The following is a 13,426-nucleotide window of genomic DNA, read 5'->3' as shown; positions in this document are numbered from 1 at the left end:
GTCTTTTCATTACTGAGACTCAATACATGTTATTTTTACCCTCACACAAATAAGGTCATAAATCTACTTGATAAGTTTGGTGCCCTATTTGATGTGGGTATCCTATGATTCCCATTAATGTTCAGGGTTGGACTCTAAATTCCTATTCTGTGAAGGTTTGCCTTTGTCTGGTCTGTGTTGCCCAGTCTTTTGTTTCATTTTCTTGTCTCTGTTGCCCAAATTGTTTTCTAGGATGTTGAACCCATTTGACCTTCTGTACCTGCGTGAACTTTAAAGTTCCTTCTTGTGTCTATGTATCTTTATCATTCACTGTACCATCTCCATGATGCAACACCATGGAATAGAGGAACCATATGTTGTTTTTGAAATACATGTTAACATGGCATACTATAATTTTGAAAGAAATTAATTTTGTAAAAATAAAATAATGAGGGTAGATAATAAATGGGAATTGATGCTTTGACTGTATTTGAATAGGTGCATTGTCTCCTATACACCTGGCCTGATTTGATCATAAATAATTTGGATAAAACTTTTAAATTCAGTATGTATAGTAAATGTCATGAAAACAATTGTATATTACACATCTTAAATTCTTTTACATGTTTACTGTTAGTTGTGTTCTGATTTATTTTTAAGGTATGGTTCGACAAAGGGGCACGTGGGTGGCTCAGCCAGTTAAGCATCTGACTTGATTTCGGCTCAGGTCATGGTCTCATCGTTCGTGAATTTGAGCCCCGCACTGAGAGTGCAGAGCCTGCTTAGGATTCTCTTTCTCCCTCTCTCTGTCCCTCCCCTGCTCACTGGGCATGTGCTCTCTCCCTCTCTATCTCAGAATAAATAAACTTCAAAAAAAAAAAGATTTGGTTGGATGAAAAGACTACGATGAGTTATAAAATAGGCATGTGATACTCAGAATTTTGAAACAGACAGTAGATATGGATTGAATCCTGTAAACCAAAAGGCAATGTTGATGGTGGCTTAAAGTAGTTAATATCAGATGATAATAGCAACATGCCATTTGCACTTTAATCTAGAGAAGGAGTTAGAGAATATTGTTAGATACCAGAAAAAGAAATGAGAATTGGGTCCTGCTGAGCTGGCTGATTAATTCCACACAATTGTGCCCTTTTTTTTCGTCTGGTCACATTTGTTGCAAAATTTAGCCCCTCAGTATCTGACCTTGGGCGTATGGGCTTGACTGTTGACTGGGTGGCTATTTAACAGGATACTGATGGCTTCCGCAAAAGAATCCAAGTACAAACACTGCCAGGACTCTGCAGTCCTTGTTCTCTTGCCTTTCCTGTCTTATTCTTCCTGCCACTGGTTTCTTTTCTGCTTTCTGCTTGGAATGTGCTCATCACCTTCCAATCAGTTTTATGTTTTTACTGCTTAATCATTATTTCCCAGCTAATGTTAATATACATAGTATATCATCAGTGCCTTACTTTATTATCCTCATCATTAAGAATTAATGATCTATGTGGAAGTGCCCCCCCCCCCAACCCCATTTGCTTGTGGATTTACTTGAGCTTGTTCCTTAATGTAATTGTCCTGATGACATTTCCAACCTATTTGCATTAAAATATTTTGGAGAGCTCATAGAATACTTGGCAGCAAGACTTTGAGTTACAAATACAAAAGTAAACAACAGGCAGAGAACATTTGAATAGGCTTTGGCACTAGCCAACTAAACCAATTGAAACAATCTGCTGTTTAAATCTAGTACCTGATGACTAATGGAAAATTAAAGAACCTCACTTGTAACCTTGACATTCTTATATGGCTTTAGTTTTGCAAGAGATCAGACATGCATATGTAATAAGTAGAACACCCAAACAAAAATAAGCTTGTTAAAAACAATCATCTGTGAGAATGTTCTTACTAGTTTCTTTGCACTCCTGGCACCAGAACTTGGCTAATTACATAGAGGTCATTGTTGCAAATATGCCTGGGAGGATTCCTTTATTAGGACTCTATGAACACTTTATATTTAGAATCACCAAACTCACTATATAGAATGAGAACTATATAAAATTTAGTATGCAATCAACTGGAAACATAATAATATGCAACAGGCAGTGGATTTCCGTATTCCTTTTTCACTAAGAAATGGCAATAAAATTTACCCTGGTGTTTGTCAGAATGTTGCCTTCTTTTCAATCAAGTCTGGATACATTTTTTGTGTGTGTGTGATTTCCTAGTATGTTAGATATTCTGCTGTGTCCCTTGATGCTTATGGTCCCTATTGGTTTATATATTTCTTTAAATTCTTACTCCAACTCTTCAAAATCTGTTTTAAGCGTTGTGTGTATTAGTTATCATTTTTATGAAGTTTGACATTTTTCATATGTTTTAAATAAAATGCTTAGTGCCAATTTTATATTTCCAGATATAGCTTAGTTTTCTTTTTGGAGAATATTCACTGTACCTATCTCTTTCTTTTATGGATATTCTGTGTTCTCCAGGTAACTGCCTAAGTGGTTTACTCATAAGTGGAGTACAGAATTCTACTGATTTTGAATGAAAGAATGGAGCTGAAAATTGCAGAAATATGTTAACCATGATAACTTTGTGTAATAAAAAATAACCCCTGAAGTATTTATCTTAACTATTTTATGCTGATATCAGTTAGAATACCTACAAATAATTCTAAACATATAGATTATTAAACCTCAAAATTTTTGTTCACAGTTATCTGAAAGTGGGTGGGTTAAACATAGTCTTTTAAGAAACTGAAGGATTTATTCTTAAATATTAAGACCCAGGCACCAATAAATCATATGGCTTACAATAATTGCCTGTATACTTAATTATATGATTGATATTATATAAGATTATATTTTTCCCTTCTTGGAACAAATCATTCCAAAGTTCCACTGACCTGTTTTCCATGTTGGAACCTCACATACAACCTAGATGTGAAAAAATAATGCTTTCAGGTATACCCCAAATTAATATTTTCTCACATAATAGTAAAAATTAATTTCATTTTGACAAAACACCTCAGGAAAGAATTTTTGATCGCCATGGTGGTTGTAGATCCATGAAACTGTTCACAAGATATAGAAGTAGCCTAGACATCTCTTAGGTGTGACAAATGGGTAGACCATGTGTTGTTTCAAAGTGAAAATATAAGCCTTGTCAGGTATACAGGCTGTTTTTCAAATTACAGTGTTTGAATTCAAGATTTATTCATGTGTTTTTAAGTTATGTCAATGTTTTTCTTTTATTACAGTATTTCATTCACCTCTTAAGAGTTTTTCACAGGATGAAGTCAGAAGGTACTATCTTATATAAGTGCAGAAGGCAAGGACGCTAAATTCATGTTTATCAGGAAGTTTGAAAAGTAATTTTATCCCAGACCACATTGCCAGAAATATGGTAGGTAAACAATAAATAGTTGTTGTATGAATAAATGCATATCAGAAAGAGGAATATTTTTTCACTACAACTTGAACCATATATATTTTATTCAGTTAAGTGAGGCAAAAGCCTGAGCTATGGAAAACTAATGAACTGGCTCCACTCATCATTATTATTTAGTCTTTCATTATTACTTATTATCCTCATTGGGGTTGGCTCATTTATTGTCTACTCCCTCTCTGCCAGTTGTCAATACTTTGTTCCCCCACCCCGCCTCCAAAACCATGTAAATGCTCTGAGCTCTTGTAATCACTGGAACTTCTTCATAAAACTCATAAAGCATACTCTAAAGAAAGAAGAAAGTAAGGAACCAACTATAAACTTTGGAATGATATTGAGACTTAGTATATAAGAACATGCTAATTAATAGCCACTTAGGAGGACACTCATTAAAGTGGACCACATGGTCTGACTATAGTACTGTAGTGATAGATAGCATCTGTGCTACAGAAGCAGTGATAGGAGTAATGTCTTCTTTTTCTTATTTGGAATGCCCAACATCTGGTAAACATTTTTTCTCCTTTGCTTCCTCCACCTCCCAGTGGAAAAGTATTTGTTACAAAACATTGATCTTACAATTAAAGATTCATGACATTGTAGTTTAAATTTCTAGTTTTCTACTGTTCTCTCTATGTACTTGAATCCTACAAGCCTCTCCATTCTAAACCCTCTTCTTTTTTTAAATTTATTTTTTAATTTTTTTAACGTTTATTTATTTTTGAGACAGAGTGAGACAGAGCATGAATGGGGGAGGGTCAGAGAGAGAGGGAGACACAGAATCTGAAACAGGCTCCAGGCTCTGAGCCATCAGCACAGAGCCTGATGCGGGGCTTGAACTCACGAACCGCGAGATCGTGACCTGAGCTGAAGTCGGATGCTTAACCGACTCACCCACCCAGGTGCCCCTAAACCCTCTTCTTCTTATGTAGCTCACCAACTTTAAATCAACTGGAATGTTCTTGTAAATCATTCACATTTATATTCACATGTTAATGTACATCAAAAATTTAAAAACTACATGAACAAAACTCACATTTTGTTGCAGTAGAAATGCCTTGAACGTGTCTTTCTTTCACTGACTTACCTTGGATATTTGCAAACTTGTAATCAGCAGTAATGATAGTAAAGCAAGATAATATTTCCTTAGTCATGTTAATGTAAATATGAAATAAAATTTGTATCAGTGGTAAGTAGAAAGCATACAGAGTCAGTGAAAAATAATTTTATTAGGAAAATGCAGAAAAGTATAAACATGAAATGCTAATAGTAACATCATGACATCTGTTTTAACATTGAAGAGAGAAATGGGACACTTGAGTAATGGCAAAGCATCAGAGTCTTTTAATATGACAATGCATACTTGAAACAGATTTATTTTCCATTTGTCATACAATATAGGTATTCTAATGTGAACAAGCATAGGAGTCATTGAGGACATTTCTAGAGAGAAATTTCCTTTAACAGGATCATAATTCTGCAGTGGAGCACTATCCATATGTTTTACTGTTCTATTAGAGCTTCCCCCCCCCCCCCCCCCCCGCCGTGGATTTGATTCATCTATCAGCTTTAGTTTTCTAATGGTCTCCAAAAGGGAAGAGAGTATTTTGTTTCACCACAGCTGCTCTCACTTAGATGTATGTTGCTTTTGTACAGAGTAATCAGATGTATTACAATTTAATGACTGTTGTTTTTTGAGTTAGGAGAGCACAGGCCAGTTATATGGAATTGAACCACATTCATTCAATTGAATAGGTTGATTTAATTCCTGGAATCAGTACTGGTAAATCTGCTGGGAAACCCCACCAAAATTATTTTGTCAGTTATAGAATAGCTTTTGATATAATGGAGACCATAATAGTCTCCAGATTTAGAGGATATTGTAACTTAATTAACAAGCAATATGATTAAGAGTCATTTTCAAATAATAATATTGATCCAATGTAAGTAGCACATGTACTCACAGCAGTTCTTCCTGATGTAGGATCACTTGCATTAATTCAGTCTCTCTTTTCCTCTCTCTTTTATACACACATACACACATGTATTATTTACACCCACAGACACCATTTTGAGATTTAAGAGGTATGAAAAAGACTGAAATTAATTGATGTATACAGAACCAAAGTCTTATTAGCATACTGCTTTTATCAAGTAGTTAATTCATCATCTATACTCAAAACTTTCTGCATTGTTCAAAAGCCTAAATAATTAAATTGCAATGTCAGAATTTTTTATGTTCTAAGTATTATCCATACTTTGGTATGGATATTAAATGGTCTATTTAAAAACCTATTAAATGGTCAATATATTTTCATCATAACACTCAGATTAAAGGTACCATGTTGAATTTAAAATGTCATGCAGGAGGGGCGCCTGGGTGGCTCAGTCAGTTAAGCATCTGGCTTTGGCTCAGGTCATGATCTCATGGCTCCTGAGTTCAAGCCCCGTGTCGGGCTCTGTGCTGACAGCTCAGAGCCTGGAACCTGCTTCGGATTTTGTGTCTCCCTCTCTCTCTGTCTTCCCGCCCCTCCCCCATTGTGCTCTGTCACTCTCTTTCTCTCAAAAATAAATAAATGTAAAAAAAACACATCATTCAGAAAAAGAGTTACTTTAGAGAACACATCAGTTTTTAAGTGTTGGCTTCAAAGTAAATTTCCTTCAGAATATGCTGTTTTCCTACAAAGACACTTTTGTACATGGATACAGATTATACCTTGGTTATTACTTTCATTAATAAGGGGATTTTTTAGAATTGATTATTGCCCCTTAGATTCAGTGTTGTTTGAAAACAAAAAACAAAAAAAAAAAGGGTGGGGGGCTACTTTCCTGCTTACATCTTTTCATACAGGGAGAAAACAATGACTGGAAGGCACAGGGCTCAAAATTCAGACAAGTAAGTGTTGAATTCAGATTTGTGGGTATATGTATGTATGTTTGCATATAGCTCCTCTTCCCTTTAAAAGATTTGGAATGCCTGGGTGGCTCAATTGGCTAAACGTCTGACTTTAGCTCATGTCATGATCTTGCAGTTCACGAGTTCAAGCCCCACGTTAGGTGCCTGCTTCTGATTCTGTCTCACTCTCTGCCCCTCACCGACTCAAGCTCTGTCTCTCTCAAAAATAAATAAGCATTAAGATTTTTTTTTTAAAGATTGATGTTACACTTTAATGAATATGTGCCTATTAGGGGGGCTGTATGGTAAATATTTAGTCCCTGACATTAACATCTTAAAAGTAATATTTTACTTTTTCTGTGTAAGTAATGTGGAAATAAAGTATGACATACGACTTTAGATTTAGATTAAATAAAATACCAAGGTGATATCTTGTACTGCCAAGGAAAGGCATCATTGCCCAACCAATGGAAAGTGAATGGCCTTTGAACCCCTCCTCATCAGTCTGCAATGAATCTATGAGTCTGATTTATTGTAAATTCTTTGAGAATGACCTCATTTTAGCATATTTGACTTATATGAATATTTTAGCATATTTTATTTAATATAATAGATATCATGACTTAATTAGTGATCCGATACTTTAATGCCTTTTTCTACATTTATAATTCTCATTTTAGACTTAATTTTATTATGTTAATGAAAATTCATTTTATCAAATAATAACTCTATGTACTGTACTAATGACTATAAGCATACTGACTAGAGTCATAGAAATAGGGTCAAGAATATCATAGCATTCTTAGAGGAATGGGCAGTTTATGAAGTTTCCTTCTGTAAAAGAAATTAGGACTTAGAGATATAGTTTATAAAATTTGTTCTTAGCACAATGGCCAGTGGAGGAATTTCTTAGCATGTTTAAGTAATCTTTTTCCAGACCTAGCTATACTCACAAACCCCAATTAATTTATTCTGGACAGTGCTTTCTTATGAAACTTTCTGCAATGAGAGAAGTGGTCCTTTATCTGCACTAATATGCTAGCTATTAGACACATATTGGTATAAAACACTTAAAATGTGACTAATATGACAGTGGAATTGAATTTTAGGTTTTTTGTTAAATTTTAATTGATTTACATAGTCACATATGGCCGGTAGCTCCTCTATAGAACAGCACACCGGCATTTATTTTGTATGGCGTTCAGTACAGGGGATGTTTATAATAATTATATTTTGATTCTTACTTTGATAAAGTAAGTAATTGTGTTATTGAGGTTTATTGGGTTGCAAGAGACACTTGTCGCCTTTAACTAACTTAAATTAAGAGGAGGATTTATTGGATAGGTATTAAAGTTAACTCAGATTAAAAATGAATTCATCAACTAAATTTCAGAAAGGCAGCTCCAAGGACTTCAGTATCAGAAAACTGAGATTTTTTTGAGGGGCTTCCATTAAAGTGAGTAAGCTTTAACAATCATCCAGAGAGAATATTATTGTCTTCATGTCAAATGTTTCTAATTGGATCAATATCATTTCATCAGGGTGGAGGTGGATGGGAAATGGTATTAGTACTAAAGCCACTACAAGAATCTGTGAGTTGGATAGTCACTTCAGTTGTGTCCAGCACAAATACTAATTTATATTCATATTTAGGAGGTTAGCATGATCTGTGACAGGATAATATTCATAATAGTTAAAATATAGTGTGTAAGGAATTTTCTAAAATCTTCTCTTGCTACTCGGTATGTTTCATGGTCTGTAAGCGTCAGCAACACTGGAACTTGTTAGAATCTCAGACTACATCTAGACCTGCAGAGTCAGAATGTGCATTTTGACCCATTCTTTTAAATGATTTATATGCACATTTAAGCTGAAGGAGACCACATAAAATTTGTCAAGTCAGCATACTGATAGTTTTCACATGATAATTTTTAGTGATGTATTATTATATAACTTGCATTTTTCATTATAATTATTTGACTGTGGAATGGAATATGGTTTCTCAACCTAAAAATGTTAGTTATGTTTGACAGTAAAGACCCATCAATTGAAACTTTTAGTTAAATCATTCTCCCTTAAGATTAGTAGTTAGCATTCAGTATTAAAAACATAAGGATGAGATTGAAGAATAATTAAATATGCAACTGATATGCCAAATTTTTTATCTGAAGATAAAGTACACTTCAAAGAATTCTTTGTAATTGGAAAAAAGGAAATTGTTAAACTAAAGATATATAAAATTGTATTTAAGAATATTACTTTAAATTTCTGGAAATGCAGTGCATGAATTTATATGTATTACACAAATTTTTTTCTCTGATATTAGGAAGCATATTATTGTTATTTGGAGAACTACTAGAAGTTCTTAAACTCATGTATTTAAAGTGAAATACATGTTAAAGAAATTTATTTTCCTATATTTTTTTAGTGTTTCCTCTGCTTTTAAAGTGCTTGTTTATCTGGAATTATCTGTTCAGGTCAATGTGGAAAAACTCTGCAAGTAAAAGCTGAATTCTGGGTGTATGTGGTATATGTAAAAGACATCTAGTGTAAAACTGAGAATCTGAGATATGTTTGTGTCTGACATGTGAAAACATACATGGAACTGGTATTTATGGGAACTGATCTAATAAATTCTGTGCTAACTTGAATAGTTGAAGGTTGTAAATCTGCTAAACAACCAGAATTTTAAAAAAATTTAAATTCCAAATTATTAGAGAACTGACTTACTAATAAGATAATGATGAATAGTTTTGGTAGAAAATCATATACTTGGGTCATTAATCAAAATGTTTATTTTAAGAATTATTGGCTATTTTTAATTTTTATATGCATAAGAAAGTTTAGAGCATTCATGTAAAGGGAAACTATATGTAATATGACTTGTTTTAAATTCAGCCTTAACTTAAAAAAAAATTCAGCTTTACTTAGACAACAGAATTATGTATGAAACATTTTCTGGAATTCAATAACTGTCAAGTAATAAATACAATTTCATAAACTATTGAAACATTGTGGCTAACAATTTCAGGAATTAGTGTTGAGAACAAAGGTGAAAAACTCACACATACTTTTAATACGTTATCTTAGACATTGACAAAAAAATAGAAATATTAATATTTTTAATTTACTTTTTTTTTAATTTGAGAGAGAGAGAGAGACAACAAGCAGGGAGGAGGAGCAGAGGGAGAGAGAGAATATCCCAAGCAGTCTCCATGCTCAGCGGGAGCCTAACGCAGGGCTGGAACCCACAACCGCAGGATCATGACCTGAGCTGAAATCAAGAGTTGGTTGTTCAACAGACTGAGACACCCAGGTGTCCCTAATATTTTTAGGTAGCCGCTGTTCTTTGGTGTCACCTGTCTTAAATTATCTTTGTAGTTTCTGCTATTTTGCTAGGTTCTTTTGTTTTGCTAAAAGATATTACAACTTCTTTTGTAGGTTTGGAAACCGAAGTATACCCCCTTGAATTCCATTTCTTTAATCACAGTTTGCTCCCTCCTCTTCTTTTCTCCTCTACTCTATAAAACTTCTCATGGTTCTTGGATTAATTTTATATATCCATCTGTTGTGGGAAACTTGTAGCAGTTAATTACAGAAAGTCTATTCCAGTTCTTCTTAGGTCAACAACATCTTTCATGTGAATTAAGAACTCAACACCATGTAGAAGGAAAGTACAAAAATCCATTTATTAGGTATAGTAGAAACAAGGCCAAAAAAAAAAAAAAAAATGGAAATCGTACCTATCACCTTTGGGGCAGGGTAGAAGAATCTTGAAATTTTGGATGGACAAGGCCATCAATTACCTTTGTTGGATCAAGATTTAGTTGGTGTTGAGCCCCCATTTCTATAGCTTTGCTGGCTGTTATGAAGGAAAAGATATGGTTTGAGTTTGTTCTCAAAACACCATATAAGCAAATATGGGATGGATTGCAGCAAACTCATGCCTTGTTTCTGAGTCAGAACACATAATAACCCAGCTCTAATCATTAAAGCAAAGCTGGATTTTTTTTAATATATAAGGGAGAGAGTCCATCTTCAAAGAATACATTAGTTTTTCTCAAGAAGGAAACATTTCATATATTAAAAATAAAGACATTTACTTAGGCAGACAGTACTGGTCAGAACAAAATTTTCTGTATAATTTTGATCATAAAACAAGTTCATGATCTAAATATCAATGCTATCATATTCTATGCATTTTTTAGAGAAGAAAATTCAAACAGTAATATTCATCAGTTGATAATCTTCAAAATACAGGCTGACTCTTGTTCTTTTTCTTAAACAAGTTTAGACATTCACAAGTAAAAGTGTAAGGAATGGTTTCTGTGGAATCAGTGTCTTTGATCATATTCAATTCAAGTATATGCTTTTTTTTAGATCAGGAATTAGTATCAGATTTCTATTGAATATTTTATAACAAATGGTATACAACACTCAGCCAACTCTGAGCAGAAATTCAAAAGTATTAAAAATTGCTTATTATCTATACAAATAAAAACATTTATAATTCTGATATTTTCTGTAATGAAAACAAGCCAAATACAGGTATCATAAAAAAGCAAACATCAAACAAGAGGTAGTAATTGCAGAAAATATCCCAGACAAAATACATGATAAATTTATTAGCTAAGGGTCACCTATCTCTTGTTGCTGCAAGGAGCCTCATTCCTTAGTCACCCATGTCCGTAATCACTATTTTAGGGAGAGAAGTGGTGATGGGGACAGTCATTGAAGGATTTGAAGGATCTAGTGTTTTGTCAAATGATCAACTATAACTTGAAGGGACTTTCAAAAGTATTGAATCAGGGGCGCCTGGGTGGCGCAGTAAGTTAAGCGTCCGACTTCAGCCAGGTCACGATCTCACGGTCCGTGAGTTCGAGCCCCGCGTCGGGCTCTGGGCTGATGGCTCGGAGCCTGGAGCCTGTTTCCGATTCCGTGTCTGCCTCTCTCTCTGCCCCTCCCCCGTTCATGCTATGTCTCTCTCTGTCCCAAAAATAAATAAAAAAAAAAAAAAAAAAAGTTGAAAAAAAAAGTATTGAATCAGACTCAATTTAAGTTAAATTGCATAGTAGGGACATTTAGCTCATATTTTCTCATGCTAACAGGTGGAGATTTTAGAATAAGTCTAGATTTATAGTTTCCTTGTATTCATTCAACAGTCACTGAATGCCTTCTGTGTGCTAGACACTGTTCTAAATTATAGGCATACAAAAGTAAACAAAATAAGTCCTTGTTTGTCTTCAGGGAACTTACCCGTGGGGAAGTAGCGGAACACTGATAAAAAAACCAATATGGATCAAAACTGCCAAATACTTGGGCCACCTGGGTGGCTCAATTGGTTGAGCGTCTGACTTCAGCTCAGGTTGTGATCTCATGGCTGGTGAGTTCGAGCCCCATGTTGGGCTCTGTGCTGACAGCTCAGAGTCTGGAGCCTGCCTCAGATTCTGTATCTCTGTCTCGCTCTGCCCCTCCCCTGCTCATGCTCTGTATTTCTCAAACAAACAAACAAACAAACATTAAATAAAAAAATTATAAAATGTCAAATACTGGTAAGTGCAATGGAGAAATATAAATTAGGATAAAAGAATGATGAAAGGGCTGATGTTTAATGTAGTCCTTTCTGAAAGTTTGGTGTTCCAGCAGGAATCTGATCAAAGGGAGGGAGCCAGCTGTGTGATTATCTGTAGGAAGAACATCTCACAGAGGAATAGCAATGACTCTGAAGTAGGAAACTGTGAGGCATACTTCAGCCTGGAGGTTATCCAGTGTGCCTAGAGAAGAGTGAGCAAGAGGATAGTAATCAGAGCCGAGGTCAGAGATCTAGCCTAGGTTCAGCTCATCAAGAATTGTTATTACTGGTCCATATGATGGGAAGCCATGGGAGGAATTAGTAGGGAAATGATATCATGTGATTTACATTTTAAAAGAATCATTTTGGCTATGTGACAAATAGATTGTGAGATGCAGCTAGAACAGAAGTAGGTAGTCCAGTTAAGAGGCTTTGAAACTAGTCTGGGCAAGAGGTGATAGCTTGTATTAGAGTAGTGGTGGTGGAGGTAGTGATAAATGGACAGATTTCAGGTATATTATGAAGATGAATCCATAGGATTTGGTGATAGATCATGTATGAATGGTAGGAAAGGGAGAAAGGAGGATAACTCCATTGTGTCTTTGTCTTGTTCTCTGTCAACTCTCCCCTTTCCTTGTCTATCCTCTTCTCAGCTCCCCATCTCTCCTTTCTTCTCCTCTTTTGTCTTTTTCTCATATACACCTCATTATCCTTAACTTTCTCTTCTCTCCTTCACTTACCTTCTCTTCTGCTCTTCTCTGTCTCCCACCTTGTCTTTCCTTTTCTGTCCTTTTTTCCCTCTTTTTGTGCTCTCTCATTCTTACCTTAAATATAATCATGTTTTCTGTGCCATAAATTCATTGTAGGGAGCTAAAGTTGGGAGACCTGTAGGAAGACTTTTCATGATTAGGATGATGAGCAACCCATTTGATATGTGGTTAGATTTGGGACTTGAAGGTTGAACAACACTTACTGATGAATTAAATATGGTAGGTGGGGTGAGAAGGTAAATCATAGGTGACTGTGATGATTTTGCCCCGAGGAAAGTATAAATTGTAGTATCATCAACTGAAATGGAGAAGCAAGTTTGGCTGGGGGTTATGTATAGGGACAAGGCAATTTTTTTTTTTTTTTAACATTTTATTTTTGGCATTACCTGCTCAACATCAAGTGGAGATGTAGGGTAGTCTAGGGCCCATAGGAGAGATCAAAGCTAGCTATACTCATTGAGTTGTTCTGCCAAACCTACCCTAGGGAGGCTCCCGATGAGTTATGCTCTTGTAAAATTCCTTCCTCTGGACTGTAAGCAGAACCTGTCAACCTATGACTTCTGACAAACACTATGACAAGAGTGATGGAATGTCACTCCCATGATTATGTTATATAAATGTCTTAGCAGACTGAAAGGATTCTCTTGCTGGCCTTGAATAAGCAAAGTCATGTGGTGAACTGCCTGCAAATAGGAGCCACAAGATAGGCAACTGAAGGTAGCCTCTAGGACCTGAGGGCAGTCTTGACCCAACAGCCAGTTAAGA

At 35.1% G+C, this 13,426-nt stretch overlaps 1 long non-coding RNA gene across 2 annotated transcripts in view; it reads left to right on the top strand.

The window, feature by feature from the left end:
* Positions 1-13,426, top strand: part of LOC125929955 (uncharacterized) — a 46,011-nt gene that overhangs the window by 17,294 nt on the left and 15,291 nt on the right. For both annotated transcript variants that reach the window (XR_007460013.1, XR_007460012.1), the window contains exon 2: positions 3,259-3,384. This is a non-coding gene — a long non-coding RNA (uncharacterized LOC125929955). The remainder of the gene's footprint in view (positions 1-3,258; positions 3,385-13,426) is intronic.

The sequence above is a fragment of the Panthera uncia genome, chromosome A2, assembly GCF_023721935.1.
Source record: "Panthera uncia isolate 11264 chromosome A2, Puncia_PCG_1.0, whole genome shotgun sequence".
In the NCBI taxonomy this organism is placed as follows: domain Eukaryota; kingdom Metazoa; phylum Chordata; class Mammalia; order Carnivora; family Felidae; genus Panthera; species Panthera uncia.
The sequence above is the reverse complement of the archived record's forward strand: the minus strand, read 5'-3'. Positions and strand labels throughout refer to the sequence as shown.